Here is a 24,391-nt window from a genome sequence, read left to right on the forward strand (position 1 = left end):
ACGTTCACGATGAATTGTTAAATTTCAAATACAAATTCAAGTTTATTATCATTTGATTGTACACATATAACCTGACAAAACAGTTTCTCTCCAGGGCGCAGTTCACACACAAAAACACACAATACATAGTATAAATAATCAAAATCAGTGTTTGTCAGTCTCACAGCCTGCGGGAAGAAGCTATTCCCCAGCCTTGTGGTCCTGATTTTGATGCTCCTGTACCTCTTGAGAGAAGTGGGTTAGATATACTGTGTGCTGGATGGAAATGGTCTAGTTCCTTGAGCCCTATTTTGACAGTGCTCCCCAGTGATCCTCTCAGCTCCTTTAATGGCTAGTGAAATGTAAATTTGACTACCCTCCCTCCTTCCTGGTTTGGAAACTCGAGGGCCTGTGAACTCAGAAGGTCGCAAACCAAGCCAACTCCATTTCTAGACACTGATCTCCATCCATTGAAGACATCTATATGAGACGCTACCTCAAGAACGCAGCCAACATGATGATAGGCTCCCTTCACTCTGGACGCAATGTCTTCTCACAGCTACCTGAAGGCAGAAGGTCGAAGTCCAGCACCTCTAGGTTCAAGAACTTTCCCCCCCCCAACAGTTGTGAAGTTCTTGAACCTCCCTGTGCCAGCCCTAATGCCAACTATTCTTATACCATCAAAAGATCTGTGTCTGCTTCTGATTTGTCACTTTTTTTGAATTCTTGATCTAACTACAACTGGGAATATTTATCTATCTATCCTTTCATATTAGCTTTCTATCTTGGGATATTGTAATTTTTATACTTTTGTAGTTAGATATCTAACATGTTTGTCAACAGCAAGTTAAGAATTTCATTGCATCTATATATTGTGCTTATGTATATTGGCAACTTCTCAGTTCATCTTATCATCAATAGATTTTCCTATTTCCAAATCCTGGCTGATGTCCCATTAACCTTCTCCAATCCAAAAGAACCATGTCAGATTGTCCATGCAAATGATGTTCCTGATCACCGGTAGCATTCTTGAGAAATCTCTGCATTCCTCCAAGGTCTTAAACCCCCCCCCCCCATTCCGATGTATGGCACTTAGACGGAATGCTCGAGTTATGGCCTAACCAAGCATCCATGTAATTTTCTTGCTTTTGTACGCTATTGTATTTTAGATGCAAACAGCTCTTTGAAAATCAGATGTCTAAAGTTAGCAACAGGCATTTTTGGATCACTAATAATGTCAAAGCTTGTTTTTTTTTTGAGTGTGCGACCTTTTGGCACAGCTCTTCCTCCCACAGTCCCAGTGCTCAGGTCCTGGTGCTCCACCTTCATATCGTGGGAGGAGAGCTGCAAACAGCAACAATAATTGAAGAGAGAGCTTCACAGCCAAGGTTTGCTGTGTTGTGTTTGACTGCTTCATGAAGACCACAGACATTTTTTTAAAATCAAACCGCACCCCCCCCGCCAATCTGGTTCAAACCAAGGGTTGTTTTTTTCATTTCCCACCATGCTCCCTGGTCAAACTTGTTTTCAGAAGTGTATCCATCTTGCATCTAATCATGCTTCACTTGATTTCCCTTTTAACCTATTCCCTACGTATGCTACTTTGGAATAAAGGGCATCTGCCAAACTTCCTCTCTTTATTTCTAATTCTGGATTACCTTTCCTTATACAGAGGCACAGAGGAAAATGAGAGGCAGCTATGCCAAGACTTGTACAAAGGTCAAGGGTAAACATTAGAATGGCCAACTCCTGACAGTCTCTGTCTTAGAGGGGCATGTGTGCCTACCGTAAATGTGAGAGAATAAAACTGTGGTCTCATTTAAATGGATTTTGAGTTTTACTTGCTTTTGTTGGAAGGGACGCACCCTGCCTATCCCACACTATACTGACACTTATACATGGGGGGGCAGGGGAGCTCACATCCCAGCTCTCTGAGGTGACACAATATGGGCCCCCAACAAGGCACAAAGCGTTCTCATCTATCTTTACAAGCATTTCCGCAGGTGGTGGATATTCTCCAGGTCTTTATTTAGGTACGTAATGGACATGGAGCTTTGCCCTGCTGTTTAGCCATCCTGAACTGCTATGGAACAATAATGTTCTGATGACTTAAGGCAGTGCCACGGTGTATGAGCAGGGAATGGCAGTTCACACCATTGAGTGAGGATGGTAGAAGCTTCATTTACTTGCGTAAAATGCCTGCAGAGCAGCAGCAAGGCCAGGAATATTCACTGAGAATACATTAGCAGGTACATTATCAGCTGCAGCTCAGCTTTCAACACCATCATACGCTTAGTGCTGGTCAACAAGCTCCAAAATCTGGGCCTCTGCACCTCCCACCCCCACTTCATCTGGATCCTTGGCTTCCTCATCGGAAGACCACAGTCAGTATGAATTAGAAACAACTGACGATCAACACAGGCACACCTCAAGGATGTGTGCTTAACCCACAGCTCTACTCACTATACACCCATGACCAGGCACAATAGAAATGCAGTCAAGAACACTAGGGTTGTCGGCAGAATCACAGATGCCAATGAGGTGGCATACAGGAGAGAGATAGGTCAGCTCATTGAGTGAAAAGTAAAACATGAAATCTACAGACACTGGTTGAAGTAAGAACAACAATGCTGAAGAAACTCAGCAGATCAAACAGTGTGTTTAATATAACAAAGATAAAGATACATAACCAATGTTTTGGGCCTGGTTCCTTCATCAAGGTAGTTGAGTGGTGCCACCACAACAACATTAGCAAAACCAAGGAGTTGATTGTGGAAATCAGGAGAACACGAACGAGTCCTCATCAAGTGGTCAGCAGTGAAAAGGGTTCAGAGTTTCAAGCTCCTGGGTGTCAACTTCTCCGATTATCTAACCTGGAACCACCATGTTGATGCAATCACGAAGAAGGCTCACCCAGTGGCTATATAGCGCGAATGAGTTTGAGGTGATTCAGTCCGTCACCAAAGACTGTTGCAAATTTCTACAGGTGTACCATGGAGAGCATTCTGACTGGTCGCAACACTGTCTGGTACAGAGCTACTCTGGTTACCACCCCACAGGATCCATCATGCCTTTCTGGAGGGCCCGCAGATTATTCTGTGCCAACCACTACTTGATGGACTTTTGGCCAAAGGTACGTTTCTACTGAAATGTTTGTTTAAAAAAAGGTAGTGCACCAACGTCTGAGAGAATGAAACATTGCACAGCATCAATACCAGGCCCATCCTTCGCAAGACCAGTGCGAGGCAGGACCCCAACATGTAGTGACTCTTAAACTTAATGCCCTTTCATGCCAGGCCTCCGGTGGAGACCGGGTACAAGCGCGGAGGGAAAACATGAAGCTTACCTATCATGGAACAGCCCTAAAAGGCAGCTCCTGCGCCACATTCATGTCGAGCGGCACCTCGTAGTGCCCTCCGGAGCTAATGGAGGTGGGGTGACCCGTGCCGTCATGTCACCCGTCATAAATACGCAGCAGAATAATGGCCGTCTTCCCTACCCATAATACCCAACACAGCTGGAACCGCTTGAGCCACAGAGATCAGCCCCAAAGGCCGAAGAGGCCCGGTGAGGTGCTGGAGCGGCCAATGGGGCTGTCACAGCCTGCACTGGCTGGCCCCTGATGGCCCCTGCCCCAACGGCCCCCGCCAATCACCCCTGACCTGATGGCCACCCCTGCCTTGAGGGGGTCATGGAAGGAGAAGGGTGAGTGGGGAGATGGATCGTGGACTGATGGCTGTACATTCATGTAAGGTAGCAGAGCAATGCACCCCGAGAGGGATTGCAGTCAGCGCCTTGGAGCTGGCTAGTGTGCTTCAGTTCTATGCACAGCTTGAGGCGGCTGCATGCAAAATGGCCACTGGGTCAACGACAGCTTTGAGTATGCTCCCATTATAAATGAAACTAGAAAAAAAAAGAGGTGCAAAACACTTCTTGTTCTCAATGAACAGAAGCAAGGGATAACACTAGAATACACAGCAAGCATTCACACCAGGCCCAGATTCATTTCAATGCAAGTTATTTCAAATTGGCCTTTTAAAATTGATGTTGTAAACATGTCTTGAATTTCTCCATCCATCTGCATGATCTGAAAGCTCATCTCAATAGAAGCTTCTGGAGGATTGGCGTATTGCTAATGTGGTTTCTTTGTTTAAAAAGGGTTCGAGGAGCAAGCCTAGCAATTATAGGCCTGTAAGTTTGACATCTGTGGTAGGAAAGTTAATGGAAAGTGTTCTTAGAAATAATATATAAATATCTGGAGATATTTGATCTGGCTCTGATCAGGAACACTCAACATGGGTTTTTGTTTGGAAGGTCATGTTTGATCAATCTAGTTGAATTTTTTGAAGAGGTGACTAGGAATGTTGATGAGGGAAGAGCAGTGGATGTTGTCGATACGGATCAGTAAGGCATGGAAGGTTAGTTAGGAAAGTTCATCCACTAGGTATTAACTTTGAGTTAGTCAAATGGATTCACCAATGGCTGGAAGGAAGATGCCAGAGAGTCGTAATGGATAACTGTTTGTCAGACTGGAGATCGGTGAAAAGTGGTGTGCCTCAGGATCTGTATTGGGTCCCTTGCTGTTTGTCATTTACATTAATGATCTGGATGATGGGGTAGTAAATTGGATTACTAAATATGCAGATGATACTAAAATAGGTGGAATTGTGGATTATGAAGAAGATTTTCAAAGATTGCAAAAGGATTTGGAATGTTTAGAAGAGTGGGCTGAAAGATGGCAGATGGAGTTTAATGCTGAGAAGTGTGAAGTCCTTCATTTTGGAAACAATAATCAAAACAGGACGTACATGGTAAATAGGAACATAGGAACATAGGAAGTAGAAACAGGAGTAGGCCAAAAATGGCCCATCGAGCCTGCTCCGCCATTCAATACGATCATGGCTGATCTAATTTATGACCTAACTCCACCTACCTTCTCCCCATATCCCCTAATTCCTCTATCATGCAAAAATTTATCTAACCGAATTTTAAATATGTTTAATGAGGCAGCCTCAACCACTTCCCTGGTTAGAGAATTCCAAACATTCACTACTCTCTGGGAAAAACTATTTTTCCTCATCTCTGTCCTAAATCTACTCCCCCAAATCTTGAGACTGTGTCCTCTTGTTTTAGTTTCCCCGGCCAGCTCAGCTCAAAAAACCTTCCTACATCTATCCTATCCATACCCTTCATAATCCTATATGTTTCTATAAGATCTCCTCTCATTCTTCTGAACTCGAGCAAATGCAATCCTAGATGATTTAATCTTTCATCATAAGTCAACCCATTCATCCCAGGGATCAACCTAGTAAACCTCCTCTGGACCATCTCCAAAGCCAGTATATCCTTCTTCAAATATGGAGACCAGAACTGGACACAGTACTCCAGGTGCGGTCTCACCAGTACCTTATACAGTTGCAACATTACCTCCCTACTCCTGAATTCAATTCCTCTAGCGATGAAGGCCAACATTCCATTTGCTTTCCTAATAACCTGCTGCACCTGCAACCTAACTTTTTGCGATTCATGCACAAGCATTCCCAAGTCCCTCTGCACAACAGCATGCTGTAGTTTTTCACCCTTTAAATAATATTCAGCTCTTTTATTTTTCTTGCCAAAGTGGATAACCTCACACTTACTAACATTGTACTCCATCTGCCAGACCTTTGCCCACTCATCCAGCTTAACTATATCCCTCTGCAGACTCTCCACATCCTCATTACAATTTGCTCTTCCACTCAATTTAGTGTCATCCGCAAACTTGGCTAGATAACATTTTGTCCCTTCCTCCAAGTCATCAATGTAAATGATGAACAGTTGTGGGCCTAACACTGGCCCCTGCGGCACCCCACTTACCACTCTCTGCCAACCTGAAAAACTCCCATTTATCCCGACTCTCTGCCTCCTGTCAGACAACCAATTTTCAATCCAGGCCAATATATTTCCCCAGACTCCACTTTCCTGTAACTTACTGATAAGTCTCTTGTGTGGCACCTTATCAAATGCTTTCTGGAAATCCAAATATACAACATCAACCTGTTCCCCTCTATCCACCGCACCCATTATATCCTCAAAGAATCCTAACGTTTGTCAAACAAGATCTTCCCTTTCTAAAACCATGCTGCGTCTGCCTGATTGAACCCTTACGTTCCAAAAGTTTCACTATTTCATCTTTAATGATGGTTTCAAGCATTTTTCCAACCACAGACGTCAAGCTAATTGGCCGATAATTTCCAGTCTTCTGCCTACATCCCTTTTTAAAATGTGGTGTGACATTTGCTGTCTTCCAGTCTGCTGGGACCTGCCCAGAATCCAAGGAATTTTGGTATATGACCACCAATGCATCAACTATAACTTCTGCCATTTCCTTCAGTACCCTTGGATGGATATCATCAGGACCAGGTGATTTGTCTGGCTTTAGTTCCATTAGTTTCTCCATCACTACTTCCTTTGTAACAACTATTTTATCAAGGGTCTCCCCAACATTCGCATCCTTAACTCCGCACTTGGGCATGCTGGACATGTCTTCTACCGTGAAGACTGACACAAAATATTTGTTTAATGCCTCGGCCATTTCCTCATTTTTTGCTACCAGTTTTCCTTTCTCATCCTCCAAGGGTCCTATGTTAACTCTGGCCACCCTCTTCTGTTTTATATATTTATAAAATGTTTTGCTTTCTGTTTTTATATTTTGTGCCAATTTACTTTCATAATCCTTTTTCCCATTTCTTATTACCTGCTTTGTAACCCCTTGTTGTCTCTTAAAGTTTTCCCAATCTTCCAGTTTCCCACTGCTCTTTGCAGCTTTGTACACCTGTGCCTTATTTTATACTCTCCTTTATTTCCTTTGTTAATCACAGTTGATTTTTCCCTCCCTTGCTGCCCTTTTTCCTGACCGGAATATATTTTTGTTGAGCATTACAAAATATTTCTTTGAAAATCTTCCACTGTTCCTCAACTGTTTCATCAATTAGCCTGTGCTCCCAGTCTACTCTGCCCAATTCCTCCCTCATCCTATGGTAGTCACCCCTGTTTAAGCATAATATATTAGTTTTAGATCTAACTATTTCCCCTTCCATCTGAATGAGAAATTAAATCATACTATGATCGCTATTTCCCAGATGGTCTCTGACTATTACATCATTTACTCTACCTATCTCATTGCACAACACTAGATCCAGGAGAGCATTTTCTCTTGTGGGTTCCTTAACATGCTGCTCAAGAAAGCTATCGCGGATGCATTCTATGAAGTCCTCTTCCAGACTCCCACGACCAACTTGATTTTCCCAATCTATGTGGAAGTTAAAGTCCCCCATGACGATTGCCGTATCATTATTACATGGAACAATAACGTTCTGATGACTTAAAGCAGTGCCACGGCGTAAGAGCAGGGAAAGGTATGGGAGGGCATTGAGGAATGCAGTGGAGCAGAAAGATCTAGGAATAATGGTTCATCATTCTCTGATGGTAGAATCTCATGTAGATAGGGTGGTGAAGAAGGCTTTTGATATGCTGGCCTTTATAAATCAAAGCATAGAATACTGGAGTTATGTGGTGATGTTGAGACTGTTCAAGGAATTGGTGAGGCCAAATTTGGAATACTGTGTGCAGTTCTGGTCATCGAATTATAGGAAGCATGTCAACAAGGAAGAGAGGATGCAGAGAAGATTTACGAAAACATTACCTGGGTTTCAGAATATAGATTACAAAGAAAGATTGAACAGATTAGGTCTTTATTCCTTGGAGCATAGAAGGCCGAAGGGGGTTTTGATAGAGGTATTTAAGATTATGAGAGGGATAGATAGAGTTGATGTGGATAGGCTTTTTCCCTTGAGGGTAGGAGAGATTGAAACAAGAGGTCATGAGTTAAGATTTGAGGAGAAAAAGTTTAGAAGTAACATGAGGGGGAACTTCTTTACTCAGAGAGTGGTGGCTGTGTGGAATGAGCTGCCGGGAGAAGTAGTGGCAGCAGGGTCCATTTTGTCATTTATGGAAAAATTGGATAGGTATATGGATGGGAGCAGAATGGAGGGTTATAGGCAGGGTGCAGGTAGGTGGGACTAGAGGAGTGTACTTGGTTTGGTGAGGTCTAGAACGGCCGAGTTGGCCTGTCTCCATGCTGTAATTGTTATATGGTTTGCCACTGTAGCCTGTTTCATCTACCTTGTAGACCGCTGGTTCTCAACCTTTTTCTTTCCACTCACATCCTACTTTAAGTAATCCTTATGCCATCGGTATTCTGTGATTAGTAAGGGATTGCTTATGGTGGGATGTGGATGGAAAGGGAAGGTTGAGAATCACTGCTTTGGACTGAATTGTTACTGAAATATTTTGCTTGAGAAAAATTGTCATTGGCCCATTTCCTTTGGAGTTATGAAACTGTGCACATAGTGAGTCAATGAGGTACAGTTCAAACAGTGGTTTTCAAACTTTTTCTTTCCACCCGCATATGCAAGAACCTGTTCTTACCTGTGAGACCACAGAGAATGAAGTGATGCACCTTGGGGATGATGAAGGAAGCATGAGGGTGGCAAATCTGTGGAATTTGTTGCCACGAATGTCTGTGGTGGCAGGTCATTGCTATGCGCCGCTTATCATCTATTCAGGCACATAATTATTCAGTTACTGTGAGCAAGTCCACAGCAATTTAGATAAAGTGATCACTAGCTATAAGAAATTGTATACTGTATACCCAAACTGCTCCCACTGCCCTGCTCTCTCCCCACAGCCCTGTATCAGTCCCCACACTGATCCCACTGCTCCACTCTCTCCCAACAGTGCTGTATCAGTCCCCACACTGATCCCACTGCCCCGGTCTCTCCCCACAGCCCCATGTTAGTCCCCACACTGATCTCACTGCTCCGCTCGCTCCGGACAGTGCTGTATCAGTCCCTATACTGATCCCACTGCCCCGCTCTCTCCCCACAGTGCTGTATCAGTTCCCACTCTGATCCATTGCCCCGTTCTCTGCTTACACCCGCATATCAATCCCAACACCAATCCCACTGCACCGCTCTCTCACACAGCCCCGTGTTGGTCCCCACACTGATCCCACTGCCCCACTCTCCACTCACAGCCTTGGATCAGTCCCCACACTGATCCCACTGTCCTGCTCTCTCCCCACAGCCCAGTGTTGATTTCCACACTGATCTCACTGCCCCGCTCTCTGCCCACAGCCACATATCGGTCCCCACACTGACTCTACTTACAAATAAAACGTTTATAAGTACACTACAGAATATAGTATGGTGTTTGCACAACATCCACATCGCATAACACCCAATTTCACAGAACGCATCGTGGATGTTAAGTGGCACATATATTTAGAAGGGGGAGTTGATAGGTTCTTGATCAAAGGATGCAAGGAGAAGGAAATACAATAGAGTTGCGAGGAAAGGAAATAAATCAGCCATAATTCAAATGGCAAATCAGAATGTTTAACTTTGTTCCTTTGACTTATGGATCAAATAGTGTAATGTTAAAGAGAAGGAACAGAGATCCTTTTGTGTATGCATGCAGGCCCTTGAAGTCTGGTGGTTAAAAAGATTCCAGGATGTAACATGGAGAATTATCTGACAGGTTGGTCAGGGAAGTCCCCTTGTGACCATCCCTGATGTCTACTTCAGGTTGCCATCCACAGGTGACGCTGGAGGGCAAGTTGAAAGGAGTGTGCTGGTGCAGGGTGTGAGCTATTTGTGGCATACACCCAGGAGGGACTGTCCTGTCTCACACGTTGTAAACTGTAGCTAGATTTGGGTGGTATGGTTGGTGTAGTGGTTAGCACAACGCTTTTACAGCGCCAGCAATCGGGTTCGAATTCCACGCTGTTTATCAGCAGTTTGTACGTTCTCCCCATGTCTTCGTGGGTTTTCTCCAGGCCTCCAGTTTCCTCCCACTGTTCAAAATGTACCGGATGTGTAGATTAATTGGGTGCAATTGGGCGGCACAGACTCACGCTGAAATGGCCTGATACCGTGCTCTATGTCTAAATTTAAAAATTAAAATATTGTAAATTTGAAAAACTCTGCTTATCAAGCCTGCTTGTTGAGGGAAAATGTTTGGTTTAACTCTTGGTGTACCATTGGGTGCAGTGATTAGCTTGTATCTGATATGCATGATTAGTACATTACTGGGTTGTGTGTGAATGCATTGGTATATGGGTGTGAGGGTGAGGGAAGGGGGTTGGGGTGGGTGCATATGGGTGTGGGTGAGGATGCATGGGTGTGGCAGTGTGGAGGTGGGTGTGTGTGCCCTGTTGCATATTCTCCCCATGTGCAAATAAAGCCTATGGTTCAGTACTAACACACGACCAGGATCGTCACTCATTGAACATTTTGAACTTGGTCAGATTTCAGACTTATTGTCAGAGTACATACATGACATCACATAGAGCCCTGAGATTCTTTTTTCCTGTGGGCGAGGCAGAATTACCACTTACTGGTAGTGCAAAAAAAAACTGTGCATAGTGTATACATATAAACAAATAAAGAGTTGTAAACAGAACAAATGTAAACAAACTGACGTGCAAAACAGAGGGATTGTTTTTTAATTGATAAAATGGACAAGAAAGACCCCTTTAATGAGTCCCTGATTGAGTTTGTCATTGAGGAGTCTGATGGTGGAGGGGAAGCAGCTGTTCTTGAACCTGGTGGTGCGAGTCTTGTGGCACCTACACCTCTTTCCTGAAGGCACCAGTGAGAACAGAGGATGTGCTGGGTGGATCCATGGTTTATTAATAGAGCACAAAAGCTATAAAGTCATGCCAAACTGTAATAAAGCACTTCTAAGGCTTCATCTAACACTGCCGGGTACCACGATTTCAGAGGAGAAAATGCAATGAATGGCACTGGAGATAGGGACCGTTAAGTGGAGAAGTTAGGCTTTTCTCTAGAGTGGAGAAGGTTCAGAAGTGTTCCTGAACAATGAATTACTTAAATGAGGACAATTGAAAAACTGCTTCCAGGGGCAAGAACGTTGATAAAAAGAGGCACAGACTTAAACTGGCTGGCACATTAGTTCACATAATGATCAAGCAATGGGGAAAGCAGTAGTATTCTGTAGTCAACTGTAGTATTCAAAAGAGATTAAAATTTGGAGGAATAAAATTTACAGGGCTGTGAGGAAAGAGCACAAGATATGAGACCCACCAAACAGCTGTCACAGGCTCACTGGTCGCATTACCCATTGACTGCAATTGTTCCAAGAATCCATGACGAGGAGTTCCGCTCTAAGGACAAAAGGGAAGAGGAAGAGTGGAAGCTTAGGGAAGGAATTCCAGGACTAAGATAAACAGTGATGGGGTGAAGTTTGCAGAAAAGCTGGGTCCTCAGAATGTTGTTTGAACATTGATAGGGATTAACATTGGAAAAAGCTCGATCAATCAAATTGCTCAGGATATATTTTAGCAGTTATTTCTATCGTTTTATTGCAGTCCAATCGAGCACATGGTGAGTCTGAATTTAATCTATAGTTAACAAAAACATTTAAATCTTTTTTTATATTCTCTCTGTATTGCACAGTTTGTTATCTGTTTACAGTTCTTTATGTGTTTACATGTATACAGATTTTTGTGCTACCAATTGGTGATAATTCTGCTGTGCCTGCAGGATAAAGGGATCTCAGGGTTGTATGTGATGACATGTACATACTCTGACAATAAATCTGAAATCTGAAATTTTTCTTTTGAAAATGACATAATTTTTTCAAGGATCACTGAAGGGTTCAAAGTTCAGATTTATTGCCTGACATCATATACCACCCTGAAATTCTTTTCATTGGGGGCCAGCCAGAATTTCTACTTATCAATGGTGGAAAATAAAACTCCTCAAGGAAAGATGCGTACGCAAAAGAGAGAAATGTAAACAAATGGAGTGAGCTCTGATAAACTCACAGCAGGTCCAGCAGGGTGGCTAATTCCTGCCGCCTCTTCCGAGATTGAGAACTTTTGCCTTTGACTTGCATGCTGATGCTTCCCAGACAGACATGAGCCATTAATGCAGCTCGCTGCCACTTGGCGCAATGCCAGAGTGGTCCTCAAACCTCACCAGTCTTCAGCTTTGAGTTCAAATTTATTATCATCTGACTGCACATGTACAACCAGATGAAACAGCGTTTCTCTGGACATGGTGCACCAACTTGCACAGAGCATTATCATCACATATATACATAAAATTGTAGTTTAAGATAAATATATAAAAATATTTCTAAATAATGAGAGACCCAAGGTTACTACATACCGTTCAGTAATTTCGCCTGTGGGAAGAGCTATTTCCCAGCCTGGCAGACCCGTTTTTAATGCTTCTGATGGGAGTGGGTTTCATATTTGATCTTATGTTTATTATTTCTCCCTCTCATGAAGGTATTTTCAATTCATCTGTGGTCTGGAATTATGGAACTTTAAGAACCACACATATAAAATGAATAGACTGGAACAATAATGTTCAAAATTTCAGGACATATAGTCCTGCCTAATAGCAGAAGATTGGAGGAGCAGATCACACTTTACCATGGCCTCAGAGGGGGGTGGGGTTCATATTACAAAAGAATTGTTGCAACCTTTTTGGGTATTGCATTCTCCTGGAGGTGACAATTTAGTAATATCTAGATTGTTGGTTGAGAACAAAATGTTAACAAAATGCTCCTGACGTCGAAAGGTTACAGATTCAAGGCAGAGTTATAGTCATGGACTTGGACAGCGTAGCAAACAGGCTCTTGGGACAAATGTGACTGAGTTGATGGGGATGCCTGCCTATTCTAATTCCATTTGCCTGCATTAGCCCTAAATTCCTCTATTTCCTTCCTCTTCAATTACCTGTCAAAGGCCTTTTAACATTAACTCTTACTGGTATGGTCATAGTCTTAACCATCCCAAATTTTACCTACTCATATTCAGCAGTGGGAATAGTACAGATTCTATCACCAATGTGTATATGTATAGATAGTAGTGTAGGATGACTGTGATTGGCTGAGACCATAGCCATGCCTACTGGTAGGTCTTAAAGGATTGCTCCTAGGCAGATCAGGTCATTCTGGACTGGTCAACCTACATGTGATATACTCCAGTCTTTTAGTTAATAAAAGCCTTGGTTTGGATCAACAAGTCTTTGGTACTTTTGTCAAGCAGTACATCTACTTTCTGGCCAGTGCACCGTGCTAGTCCGTATTCATTCCCTTTCACCATTGATTAAAGCCTTCCTGCCCACTCCCATTCCAGGGGGGTGCAGAAACGATCTCGCTGAAATTTAATGCAATAGTGTGTAACCCTATCCAAGTTGCAAGCTTTCACATCAGGACTCATGCAAGATCTTGACCTGAAACGATTCTTCTCCCCACAGACCCACTGAACTCTCCAGCACTTTGCGGTATGCTCCAGATTCCAGTATTTGCAATAACATATCTCTCCAAACTCAGGTCCTCACTGGCTTAAGTGGCCGTGGAAGGTGTGGTGGTACACCACCGGCCTCCTGTACTTGCAGGAGTGTAAGGGGGATAGGACAACACCTGGCTGTCTGTCAATCAGTCAGCCTGAATGGATCAAGCCCCACCCAGTCGGGTGTCAATCACTCTCCAGGATATAAGCCTGCGCTGGCCTCCTGAAGTCTCACTCAGAGTTACTGCAGCTACAGCCAGCCTGGCTCTGTGGAAGTCTTTGTGGATTAAAGCCTCTTGTACAGTCTTTACCTTGTGTGTGTCTGATTCTGTCTAACAGTGCACCACAATTTAATCCACAAAATTTTCCCATGGCTGCCATGGAAAAACTCCTGTGCGCAGAGAGCCTCGAAGTCAACCAACGCCACCTGGAAGCCGAGACACGCTTTGGGATCTGGCAGCACGGTCGAGGCAACCATTGAGGCACACGAGGGTGACATCTTGGACTCCGATCGGAAGAGGTTGGTCCTACTCCGGTCAAAGCTGGGTCCCCGCGCCTTCCAGGTAACCAAAGGCTGCTCCACGTACAAGAGTGCAATGGACACTCTTGAGAACTTGAACAAGCCCCCCATGAATGTAGTCTATGCAAGGTACCTCCTCAACACTCGAATCCAGCAACCCGGGGAGACGGCTGAGTCTTACCTGGGACACTTGCAAGAGTTGGCCCGACCATGTCTGGCTGAACCCGGGATAGGTATAGAGGAGGTCAAGAGGCTAATCCGGGACGCCTTCATCCGAGGACTACGCTCAAGGGCCATCCAGCAGAAGCTGCTGGATGCTGGCTCCGATACTCCTGTATCTCTTCCCCGAAAGGGAGCAGCTGCAAGATGTGGCAGGGCTCTCACAATTTATTTGCTGGTGACCATGTTAGTATAGGTTTTCTTTCTCCTCATTTTATTTTTCTTTTTTCTTTTTTTTTAATAACTAGAAGAGATTGGTCTATTTCAGTGGTTCTCAACTTTTTTCTTTCCACTAACATACCCCACTTTAAGTAATCCCTATGCCATCGGTGCTCTGTGATTAGTAAGGGATTGCTTAAGATGGGATTTGGGTGGAAAGAAAAAGTTTGAAAACCACTGTTTTAATCATCCCTCATTGACTCATTATGTGCACGGTTTCAGAACTCCAAAGAAAATGACAATTTTCTCAAGCAAAATATTTCACTAACAATTGGGTCGAGAGCAGTGGTTCTCAATCTTCCCTTTCCACCCACATCCCACCTTAAGCAATCCCTTACTAATCACAGAGCATCGATGGCATAAGGATTACTTAAAGTGGGATGTGAGTGGAAAGAAAAAGGTTGAGAACCACTGGTCTATTTAGATAATCACAATGTATTATCTCAATATTAGAATATGAGGTGAAATTCTCATAAGGATATTTCACTTATTTTGAGAATTATATAAGACAACATATAATTGATATATGACTCAAATTTGGTATTGCATTATATAAAAGCTATATAATTAATGTGGGATGTGGGTTGGAAGAAAAAGGTTGAGAACAACTGTTTTAATCATCCCTCATTGACTCATTATGTGCACGGTTTAAGACTCCAAAGGAAATGGCATATACAAATGTATATTAAATATACATGTAATACTTATCTCTATCAAATTAATAAAAATGAAGAAGGGATCCTTGTTGACTTTTATTACTGCCTTCATAACATATTTGCTCACACTGACAAAAGGAGTTTAAACTGTAAATTCTGATATTTTTGATTTTTATTCATACTTTTCTTAATAGTAAATAGAATGAAGTCAGAAAGCTCTCATACCACCCTTTAGGGCCCAGCTATCAAGGATGACGAAGGCTTCCTCTTTGAATTGTGCAACACTGCCTTCCCTTGCAATGGGCCCTCAGCTGCACTATGCACTGAACCTCTTGAATGGGGAAGCAGTATTTATAATTTCATTTCATTCTTTTTCTTTCCCTGCTATTCTTTGCATATATTAAAATTTATTGAAAGAGTGGCTGTATTAACCATATAACCACATACAGCACAGAACAGGCCAGTTTGGCCGTACTAGTCCATGCCGGAACAAATCCCCACCCTCCTAATCCCACTGACCAGCACCTGGTCCATAACCCTCCAATCCTCTCCCCTCCATGTAATTATCCAGTCTTTCCTTAAATGTAAATAATGTTCCTGCTTCAATCACCTCCGCCAGAAGCTTATTCCACATCCCAACCACCCTTTGCATGAAGAAATTTCCCCTCATGTTCCCCTTATAATTTTCCCCCTTCAATCTCAAACCATGGCCTCTGGTTTGAATATCCCCCACTCTTAATTGAAAAAGCCTATCCACATTGACTCTCTATGGCCCTTTAAAATCTTGAACACCTCCATCAAATCCCCCCTCAATCTTCTACGCTCCAGAGAAAAAAGCCCCAGGCTGCTCAACCTTTCTCTGTAACTCAAACCCTGACATCCTGTCAATATTCTCGTGAACCTTCTCGGCACTCTCTCTATTTTGTTTATATCCTTCCTATAATTTGGTGACCAAAACCAAAACTGACCAAAAGCAATATTGTAAGCTGCACTGAAATCCTTTGGGATGCTTGATGTTTTCAAACAATCACACTGTGAAGCATTCAAAAATTAAAGTTTAATTAACATCATGAAGCATGAACTACAATATAACCTCCAGTATTGGGCACCTGTGGGGATTGGTAGATGCCTGATAAGTACATTTTCTGGTTGCTTGAGATTGCATGTTGCCTGATTGGCGAACTGACTGCTAATTTTTAACTTTTTGTACTTTTTACCCTTATTTATTTTCCACGTTTTTATTTTGCAGGTTGCTTGAATTCCAAATAATCAGAACTTTATTGTTCTGATAAGTACAACCCTTGGTGAATTTGATTGTGCTGTCCTTTTGGCCCCTCAATTTAGTACTAACCTGCCACATTGCAGGATGGGCTGAGCACATAGAGAAACGGGTCCTCCATTGCCTGGGCAGAAGGAACAAGGTGCATTCTTGTTCACTTATTCTGCCTCACTCGCCTTTTTCAACTGGTCCAAGAAACTGGGGATTGCCAATCTACTCCATTATAGTTCTTGAATGACAAGAAATTAATTTTGTATCAAGCCCAAGGAATTTTCTTTCTTTTCCTTCCCATATAAAATGACACGTCTCAACCAGGAATGTCTGGTACATTTGTACCAGACATTCTTATTACATTGATATAAAATCAGAAAATTCTGAAAGATTCAGCAGGTTGGACAGTGTCCAAGTAATGCTCAATGTTTATATTGTACATTTTTTTCATTTCCACTGTTACGGGTCCAGAGGACCCCAATACCCAGCAGCAATAGATATTCACCAAGACAAATGGTTACTTAAACAAAAGTTGCTTTTAATTATCTTTAAGCATGAAAACAGGATCAAACTTATTACTATTAACTCCCTTCTAATTCTAAGCGCACAAGCATGTAATGTGTCTATAAGTTCAGAAAAGTTATTTAATTCACAGTCCAACCTCACTTCTCATTCCTCCAAGTTCACTGGTATCAGGCAATTCTTATACTGTGCACAGAATTTAACATTTATGAATCTTCACCAGGCTTTGGTGCTTGAAATCTAAATGGTTACCGCTCAAGAAGGTTCTTGTTGGTTTTCAGAGAGAGATTTGTTGTTCGCTGGACACCCACAACTGATTCCTTTTAATCAACCACTTCAGTGTCTTGCCAAAGAAACTTGTCCCATCAGGGTTTTCCAGATTATAACCTCTTTCTTTCAGGTCAACACAGAGTTCCTTTTGGTTTCCCTTATTTCAAGTGAAACATTATACAGCCTGCCATCTCCTCTTGTATGGACCACAAGGGTTTTGACCAGCTTGAACTAAGAACTCACAACCCGTCTTCAAAATGGGGTTCTTCCACAAGCTTGCCTGCTTGTCCTGTTCCAGTCCCAGCTCTGCTGCTGCTGAACCATAGAACTGATCTCTCTTTCTCACTCTCTCTCTCTCTCTCTCTCTCTCTCTCTCTCTCTCTCTCTCTCTCTCTCTCTCTCTTTCTCTCTCTCTCACTCAGAGAAAACCACACGACCCTCTTAGAACTACAAACTGCACTCAGACAGACTGCAGCTCCAGACCCAATCTTCTGAGTCCATTCATCTCTTGCTTTCCAAAACAATAATCCATCAATCCACAGCATGTCCAATTAGCACCTACTTGTGAAGTCCTTCAGCAAAGCAGTTTCCATCATCTTTACAAAGGCACTGGGAGCCTGGACAGTCTGGGTTGAGCAGAGCTCTGGCATTTTGAATGAGATCTGTGTTGTGAAGTGTTTGCTTGTCACCTACACTAAAAAAATCTGCCACAATTTATCCCCCCAAAACATATTTATACATAATATAAAATATAACATCATCTGTCACATCACATACATGTCTGAGGAAAGCATTAGGCAGTGGTTAGTGTAAGAAATCTTTCTTCATTTTTTCCCTGCAAGGATTTACATTCATCTGGATCGTTGTATCTTCTCAGATTATTCAATCACAAATTCACAATTATATAAGTAAATAAAACTGCCCATTGCACAGATATACATATCATGAATGACAAAGAATATGTGGCAAGCAATGAGCTGCAGGAGAAACTCACCAGGTCACACAGCATCCATGGATAGAAATAGTCAGTCAGTGTTTTGGGTCAGGACCTTTATCGAAGCTAAAGGAGTGAAATTTGGCAAATATCAAAGGGGAAAGAAGCTGGGGATGGACCAAAAGTGAGAGGTAGTGGGGGGGGGGGGGGGGTGGGGAGGAGGGGAAAGTCAGAACAGGAGTAGATAAGTAGAAAGTGGAGGTTCTCTAAAATTAGAAAAATTGATGTTCGTGCCATTAGAGTTAATGAATCTGCTCATAGGGGATTTAATGCTATTGGCAAGTTGGGAATATTCTGCGGCTCTTTGAATGGAGCTTTGGGATCATTTACTTACAGCCAAAGAGTAAAAATGGGATCTCCTTTCAATATCAGTCAGTTCATTCACTAACGCAGCACCCCTTCAGTGCCAAACTGAAATGGGAAATGCAATATTGAAAGGCGATTTAAATTAACGTAGTCAGGTGCTAGAGTGACCAAGAAAGTTTGGAAACCGAACTTGGCTGCATTTTTGAATCATCCCCTTTAAGGAAGCATTAATTAAAAGACCGCACTTAAAACCTCGAAAGCTACTCAGCACACAACGGCTTAATCAGAGATGACATAATAAAACCTCTAACTAGAGTATTTGTCGATAAAATTGCTTTGAAGGTGCAGTGAACTTGTTCCAGGAAAATCCATTAACTTTTGCTTTCAAGTGTGTGAAACTGTGAATGAAATGCAACCCCTGCTTTCAATTTCCCCGGAGTGGTGATTTATAATTAAAAAGCGATGGAGCTCTCAATGCCCCTAATGTGCATTTTTTACAGTCACATTATCAAAGACACTGCAGATATGGGCCATGCCCGTGAATTTTCAGCAACCTTATGTGGCCAGATATTTCTCTATGTAGAGGAAGGAGCATAAAAGCAGCCAATCAAAGCAAGTGTGTTGCCAAAAAGATCAGATTAATGCCTGTTTATTTGAAAGTAGGCACCATACTGAAATGGATGCACGGCAACACTTCAATTGCCTTGTTTCCACTTGTTTGGATAAACCTGATGGTTTGGCACTTGGAAAACCAGGTGCTGATTCTGTTCGTTCCTTTAATACACCAGGCCTCCAGACCCCATGGTCTCTTTAAACTCACAGGGGCCTTCTATTTCCCTTCTATTTACTGGGTGTGGTGATATGTTTCCTCTATTGTATATAGTTATGGTTGGCTACTACATATATGGAGCCATTCCCATACCTGGATCCCCAGGCCAGCAAGGTTCTTCTGCATATTAAAGCCTATTGTTCCCTCAGCCTAGTCTTGGTGGTTACTGGTAGTGCAATTATAACCAGGGAAGTGGTTGAGGCTGCCTCATTAAACATATTTAAAATTCGGTTAGATCAATTTTTACATGATAGAGGAATTAGGGGATATGGGGAGAAGGCAGGTAGGTGGAGTTAGGTCATAAATTAGATCAGCCATGATCGTATTGAATGGCGGAGCAGGCTCGATGGGCCATTTTCGGTCTACTTCCTATGTTCCTATGTTCCTACTACACTGGGTTTGCTGGATTTTTTTTCTTCTGTGAATTAAAAGTGTGTTGGAGTATTACTTGGAATAATATCCAATAATCCAAACAATCAGTCCAGTGTCACCAAAGACCCAAGAAAGAGTTTTATTGTAAATGGATATGACCTGTAAGCCACATGAAGATGTGGTTGCATGTCAACCGAGCCTGAGAACTGAATATTCTGGTTTGCTTTTCATTTTGGAAAATAGGCTGGAAGGATAAGGAGGTGTGGGAAATTCTGCCAATAAAGGATGGGATTAGTGCAGTAAGGAGCAACGATTTTGGGCATGGGCGACCAAGAAATAAAATCACTTTGGGTGGAGGGAAGAAGTGGGGAAGTAAATCATTGGTATGACTACCCGATTACCCTTGTTCTGCAGATGCCTTGAAGGACAAAGTCAGAATTAATTAGAAAAGGATTGCAAAAATTGTGGACAAGTTAAATATTCATATAAATTGAACAGCTCAAAATGACAAAGACAGATGGAGCAGAAAAAGTATATGAAGCAGTTTCTTAGCACAATATGTCTTAAAGCCCACCAGAGAACATTTCAGATTTTGTTATGTATAATGAGGCAGGAAGAATTAATGATCTCATAAAAAAAGGGAACAGAGTGATTATGATTTCAAATTCAGTGTGACCGTGAAGAAGTTAAAGACGAAAGTCTGCAGACACCGTGGCTGAAGTAAAATCACAATGTTGGAGAAACTCAGCAGGTCAAACAGTGATTCAGCAAAGATAAAAGTCGACGCTTCAGGCTTGAGCCCTTCATCAGGGTGTGGAAAAATGTCGGTGGGCATTCAAATTAAAAAGGTGGGGAGGAGGAGGACGGTCGCAAAGGCAGGAGATGATAGGTGGAGAAGGGAGAGAGGGCACAGCAGCAAGCAGGGGGAGTAGTGATGGCTCAGTGAGTAAAGAGGGAAGAGGGTGGAGAGGTAACAGGGGTAAGGGAAGGGAGGGGAGAAGGGAGAGCAGGTTAGCAGAAACCGTAAAATTTGATGTTAATGCCATCTGGCTGGAAAGTGTCCAGATGGAAAATCAGGTGTTGTCCCTCCAATTTACGGGTGGTCTCGGTGGGATAGTACATGAGGCCATGGACAGACGTGAGTACACGAGTGTGACGCAGAACTGAAATAGTTGGCCACTGGGAGAACCCTGTTAGTGATGCAGGCAGAGCAAAGGTGCTCAGCGAAGCAATCTCCCAGTTGGCGCCCAGTCTCTCTCATGTACAGAAGGCCACAAAGGGTGCACCGGATGCAGTAAATTAGTCTTGCGAATACACAAGTGAAGTGTTGCTTCAAGTGAAAGGCCTGTTTGGGGCCCCCAAATTGTGGTGAGGGAGGAGGTGTGGGCACAAATGTGGCACCTCCTGCGGCCACAGGGGAAGGTGCCAGGGTGGGGGGCAATGGGTGGGGAGGGATGAGTGCACAAGGGAGTCAAAAAGGGAATGGTTCCTACAGAAGGAAGAGAGTGGAAGAAATATCTGGTTGTGGGATCCTGTTGTAAGTGCTAGAAATTCTGGAGGATAAAGTGTTGGATGCCCAGGGTAATGGGGTGGTAGGTAAGGATGAGGGGAATCCTGTATTTGTTGCATTTAAGGGCAGAGGGGGCCAGGGCGGATGAACATGAAATGGAGGAGATGCGGGTGAGGGCTGAGTTCATGGTGGTGGAGGGAAAGCCACGTTTGTTGAAGAAGGCGGACATTTCAGTAGACTGGAAAACATCAAGTTGGGATCAGATGCAACAGAGACTGGGGGATCACTTTACTGAGCTCCTCCGCTCTGTCCACACCAGCGACAGAGGCCAACCATTTCAGTTCTGTGTAACACTTCCATCCTCATCTGCCTGTTTAAGACCTCATGTACCATCGTACCAAAACCACCCGCAAATTGGAGAAACAACACCTGATTTTCCGACTGGGCATTCGCCAGCCAGATAGCATTAGCATCGACTTTTCCAGTTTCTGCTAACCTGCCCTCCCTTTCTCTTCCCTTTCCCCATCAGCTCTCTACCCCTTCCCTCTCTATTCACCCAGTCATCTCTGCTCCCCCTGCTTGCTGCTGTGTCCTCCCTTCTTTCTCCACGTTACCTCCTGCCTTTGCGACCATGCTCCTCCCCCCATGCCCCCCCTCCACCATTTTATTTGGGCACCTGTCGATATTTTTCCACACTTCGGTGTAGAGGTCAAGCCCGAAACGTCGGTTATGTATCTTTATCTTTGCTATCTAAACGACTCAGTTTAACCATCTGAATTTCTCCAGTATCATGTTTTTACAATAAGCAGTGGCAGATAGAAAACCATATAACCATTTACGGCACGGAAACAGGCCATGTCGGCCCTTCAAGTCCACACCGGTTCACTAGAACAACTTCACTAGCTCAACCCTGCTGCTCTCCGACCATAACCCTCCAACCCCCTCACCTCCATGTACTCATCCAACCTTCTCTTAAATGACAGAAGGGACCCTGCCGCAACTATCTCTTTTGTTAGATCATTCCATTCTGCCACCACTCGCTGAGTGAAAAAGCATCCTCTAATATTTCTCCTAAAGTTTTTCCCCCTTACCCTTAACTCATGCCCTCTTGTTCCATCCTCCCTTGCCCTCAGGGGAAAGAGTCTGTTTATGTCTAGTCTATAAATTATTTTCATAATTTTAAATACCTCTATCAAGTCCCCTCTTATTCGTCTACATTCCAATGAATAAAGTCCCAGCCTCCTTAATCTCTCCCTGTAATCCAGATGCTGTAAGCCAGGCAACATCCTTGTAAACCTTCTCTGCACCCTCTCCACCTATCTATATCCTTTCTATAATTTGGAGACCAGAACTGAGCACAGTCCAATCCTGGCCACACCAATGCCTTAAACAGCCGCAGCATCACTTCCCAGCTCCTTTACTCTATACAATGATTTATGAAGGCCAGCATACCATATGCCTTCTTAACCACCCTGTCTACATGGGAATCCACCTTCAGTGAACTCTGTACTGTAACCCCCAGGTCCCTCTGCTCCTCTGCGTGCCTCAATGCCCTCCCCTTAACTGCATATGTCCTATTCTGGTTATTTTTACCGAAATGCTGCACCTCACACTTGTCTACATTGAATTCCATTTGCCATCTTTCAGCCCACTCTTCAAAACAAACCAAATACTTCTGTAATCCAAGAAAACCTACCTCACTATCCACCACTCCCTCCATTTTCGTATCATCCACATATTTGCTTACCCAGTTAACCACACCCTCCTCTAAATCATTAATGTAAATGGTTTGCTGAGAAAAATCACCACACTCAAATTGTCAGTGTGTACATTCCGATAATACTTCACTTACCAATTACATAAGCAAGGATTAGATTCCAGCCAGTGATGAAAGCACAAAGTTCTCCAACCGTAACATAGCTGTAAAGATAAGGGGAACCAGTCTTCGGGACCCTAGCACCAAACTCAGCATAGCAAAGGCCTGCAATCACAGATGCCAGAGCTGCAATCAGGAAGGAGATAACAATGGCAGGTCCAGAATTCTCCCGGGCCACTGCTCCAGCTAACACATAGATTTAGAGAGATGTTTTATAATTCTGAACAAAAATATAATTCTTGACAAATAAAGACTTCACGAGAAGGATGATTTATTCACGATTAACAGGAAATTAAGAATTAAAAGAAAAACAAAAACAAAGTCTGGTGCTGGTGCTGAAGATGATGCAAGAATAATTGTGCCAATCTCGGTGTTGCAAAATGTGAGCAGTGATTTGCCTCCTGAATTGTACAATGTATATTAATGACTCAGATCAAGGAAATAAGTGGACTGTTGCCAAAGTTGCTGAGGATACAAAGATAGGATGCAAGACAGTTTGTGGAAAAAGTCTGTCACAGTGGGATATAAATATTGGTGAAGGGAGAGATAATAATTTAACAGTTTGGGATTATGCACTTTGGTAGGATGAATGGAAGATTTTTAAAAGAAATTTAGACACACAGTTCTGCCCACGAGCCCGTGCTTCCCAATTTATACCCTATTAACCTACAATCCCTGGTACATTTTGAATGGTAGGAGGAAACCGGAGACTCCGGGGGAAATCCACGCAGACACGGAGAGAATGTGCAAACTCCTTACAGACAGCGCGGATTCAAACCCTGGTCCCAACTGCTGGTGCTGTAACAGCGTTGCGCTAACCGCTACACCAGCCATACAACGCAAGAATGTTTAACTAGGGAGAAACTACAGAATGCAGATGCACAAAAGGATCTGGAAGTCCTTGTACACAAAAGGACAGGATATCAATCTCGCAGGTATTTGCAAAGAAAGTGGTTCTTATGTACACCAGGTGTACATAAGAACATAAGAAATCAGAGCAGGAACAGACCATCTGTCCATCAAGTCTGCTCCATTATTCAATAAGATTCTCAAAATATCTAAAGTTATGAAAGGGATAGATCAGATAGAGGCAGGAAAGTTGTTTCCACTGGTAAGTGAGACTAGAACCAAGAGATATAGGCTCAAGATGTAAGGGAGCCTCTGAGGAGGAATAGCTTTTCCCAGATATAGGTGGAATTCTCAGATGCAGGAAACAATAAATCTATTTAAAATGTAGATAGATTTTTGCATGGCAGAGGATTTAAGGGTGATAGGGAAGGACGTGTATGTGAAGTTCACAACAAGATCAACCATGAACATTTATAGAGTGGAGGAGGTTCGATAGGCCAAACGGCCTGGTCCTGCTCCTATTTCTTATGTTGTTTTGAAAAGAGATTGTTGACATTTCGGGGTAGAACTCTTCATCACGTCTCGGTGAAGAGTTCCAACCCAAAACATCATCAATTCCTTCTCCCCCAAC

At 43.1% G+C, this 24,391-nt stretch overlaps 1 long non-coding RNA gene across 1 annotated transcript in view; it reads right to left on the minus strand.

The window, feature by feature from the left end:
- Window positions 1-23,111, minus strand: part of LOC138747879 (uncharacterized) — a 47,281-nt gene extending 24,170 nt beyond the window's left edge. The window contains exons 1-2 of the long non-coding RNA XR_011347710.1: window positions 22,888-23,111; window positions 18,019-18,084 (exon numbers count right to left, since the gene is read on the minus strand). This is a non-coding gene — a long non-coding RNA (uncharacterized lncRNA). The remainder of the gene's footprint in view (window positions 1-18,018; window positions 18,085-22,887) is intronic.
- Between the last annotated feature and the right edge of the window lie 1,280 nt (window positions 23,112-24,391).

The sequence above is a fragment of the Narcine bancroftii genome, chromosome 1, assembly GCF_036971445.1.
Source record: "Narcine bancroftii isolate sNarBan1 chromosome 1, sNarBan1.hap1, whole genome shotgun sequence".
NCBI lineage: Eukaryota > Metazoa > Chordata > Chondrichthyes > Torpediniformes > Narcinidae > Narcine > Narcine bancroftii.